This window comes from Apium graveolens, chromosome 1, assembly GCF_009905375.1.
Source record: "Apium graveolens cultivar Ventura chromosome 1, ASM990537v1, whole genome shotgun sequence".
NCBI classification, from domain to species: Eukaryota; Viridiplantae; Streptophyta; class Magnoliopsida; order Apiales; family Apiaceae; genus Apium; species Apium graveolens.
This window is the reverse complement of record NC_133647.1, coordinates 126,725,439-126,728,723: the sequence shown is the minus strand read 5'-3', so window position 1 is coordinate 126,728,723 and position 3,285 is coordinate 126,725,439.

Sequence of the window (3,285 nt, the reverse complement as noted above, 5' to 3'; positions counted from 1 at the left end):
AAAATTACGTCTTTTGGTGCCATCGTGGAAGAAATTAAGTAAGAAAGAGAGTGTTGCAAAGTGTTTGTTAAAAATCCTGAAAGAAAACGCTTCAGAGAATATTAGAGAGAGAGAGAGAGAATAAGAGAGATGAAGATTAGAAAAGTAAGTAAAAGATTATAAAATCTGTTAACTCCCATATATATACTCTCTCCACTCAACAGTTATATTTTTGAAGCATAATATACACTTTACACCTGACATCGTGTGAACAGTCAATAAACGGCTAAAGAGAAGTTAATGGGCACGTAAAATAAGCAATAATTACCGTGCACATGCAGTTTTTTAAGACATACACGTTTACCACTAACCCATAATGATTATGACTATTTTTATTTTATCCAAATTTATTCTGATTTAAATATGACTGTTTCAGATTTTGCCACAAATAAGTCAAGTAAAGAAAAATGCCACGTAAGCATCAAAGATTCCATCAGGATTTAATATCAGATTTAACTTATATCAGATTTTAACAGTCATCAAAACATGGCGTCTGTACTCAAAAAGTGAATATCTTTTTCTTTGATTCTTCATACAAATACTGACTTGTTTTCTTCAGAGTTTAATCATCGGAACTTCCATCAGAACTTGTCCTCAGAATTTATGCAAATGACACTTAACTGTTTGTCAAAAATAACTTAATCACCACAGTAATTTTCATCATTCATATGGAGTGAAAGTTTGTGCATTCAGCAAAATATCATATAAAGATTGAAGTCTGATCAACTTCAGTACATCTTAGAAATAAGTCATAACTCAGAAAAATCCTTAAAATCTGTCATCAGTCATGATGTCTACTATAGAACAAATTTATGCATGAGTCCACCTCAACTGTTTGTGCTCATTTTATGCATCTTTTGAAATTCCTTTTTTTATAGTGGCTTCTCAGTGTAAGTGAGTCACGACTGCTTATCAGAATTTATGATGTTATCGGAGTATTTCTCCAGTAATCATAGAGTGAAAATCATGGTTGTAAAAATCGATAATCGGTACTAATCGGTTTAGGTACCGATTAGGGATTAATCGGTAAATCGGGGATTAATCGGAGGGATTAATCGGAACAAAAATCGGATAAATTTAATTATTTTAATAATATTTAATATATTTACCTTATTTATTATGAAATATATATTTCAAAAATAATTTATAAATATTAATCGTATTTCAAAAAATAGATCGGCCAAATATTTTTTAAGGATTAATCGGGGATTAATCCGGGATTTTTTTAAAAATCGGGGATTTTTAGAACACTGGTGAAAAGTCACCAAGAAATTTTTTTACTTTTATAATGCATATTACTTAATACCGGCAATGCACTTGGGTCTTCCCTTCCACAATTTTACTCTAGATCTCAAAGGAGTACCTGACTTTTATTCTTTTCTTTTCTTTTCTTTTCTTTTGATAAGTGAGGCTTATCAGCACTTAGTTCATTCTTAAGATTTACTGACATCAGAATTTGACAGATAAGAAACAAGAATCTAGTTTGTGACTTAGTAATAAGATATACAAAGTAAACTTGACTAAGTACAATATCAGAATCTGCTTATGTTAATGAGTTTCCACATAAACAACTAATTCAAACATGGGATTTCAAGTATGTTAAAGACTACTAGGTCAGCATCTAGCACAGTTATCCTCATTGGATTGAATAGCCACAGGACATTTTAAAACACTTATCAAAGTATATAAATCCACATCAGATAACAATCAGTATTTAATGAATTTTCAAATTAAGCACAGATTACATATAGATAATACAATCTGTAAACACTGATAATAAAGTCTGATGCATGAGAACAAAAACTAAGCAGATTTAGAGAAAGAACCTGAAACCATTCCAAGTTCATTTACCAATCTTATAAAAGTAGCTTCACATAGTGGTTTTGTGAAGATATCTGATAGTTGTTGATCTGTTGGAACAAAATGTAATTCTACTGTACCTTCATCCACATGTTCCCTTATGAAATGGTACCTAATGCTGATGTGCTTTATCATTGAGTGTTGAACTGGATTACCTGTCATAGCAATAGCACTTTGATTATCACAGTAAATAGGGATTTTAGAAAATTCTAACCCATAATCCAGTAACTGATTCTTCATCCAAAGAATCTGTGCACAACAGCTTCCTGCAGCAATATATTCTGCTTCTGCAGTTGATGTGGAAATTGACTTTTGTTTCTTGCTAAACCAAGAAACCAATCTGCCTCCAAGAAATTGGCAGCTTCCACTAGTGCTTTTCCTGTCTATTTTGTATCCTGCAAAATCTGCATCTGAGTAACCAATTAGCTTGAAATATGATTCCCTAGGATACCACAATACTAGATCAGCTGTACCCTTAAGGTAATTGAAAATTCTTTTCACAACTAATAAGTAAGGTTCTCTTGGATCAGCCTGAAATCTTGCACAAAGACAGGTAGCATACATGATATCAGGTCTACTTGCAGTTAGATAGCATAAGGAGCCAATCATATCTCTATAGTTAGTAATATCTACTGATTTACCAGTATCCTTATCTAACTTGGTTGCAGTGGCCATGGGAGTGGATGCAGTTGAACAATCTTGCATTCCAAATTTCTTCAGTAAATTTCTGGTATACATGGATTGACAGATAAAAGTTCCTTCTGTAGTTTGCTTGACTTGAAGGCCCAAAAAATAGCTGAGTTCTCCCATCATACTCATTAGATATCTTGACTGCATTAGCTTTGTAAACTTCTCACACAGTTTGGAATTAGTAGAACCAAATATGATATCATCAACATATATATGTACCAAAAGTAAGTCCTTTCCATGGTTGAGGTAGAATAAAGTCTTGTCATGTGTGCCTCTGTGAAATCCACTTTCCAGAAGGAATTGAGCTAAAGTCTCATACCATGCTCTTGGAGCTTGCTTAAGGCCATAAAGTGCTTTGTCAAGGCTGTAGATATGATTGGGAAATTTAGGATCTACAAAGCTTGGAGGTTGTTCAACATATAACTCTTCTTCTAATTCTCCATTGAGAAAATCACTTTTTACATCCATTTGAAAGAATTTAAACTTCTTGTGAGCAGCATAAGCCAAAAAGATCCTTATGGCTTCTAATCTAGCAACTAGTGCAAATGTTTCATCATAATCAATACCCTCATGTTGAGAGTAGCCTTTAGCAACCAGTCTTTCTTTATTCCTTGTAATTATGCCATCACTGTCAGTTTTGTTTCTGAAGACCCATTTTGTACCAACAACTAATCTGTTCTTTGGTCTTGGCACTAG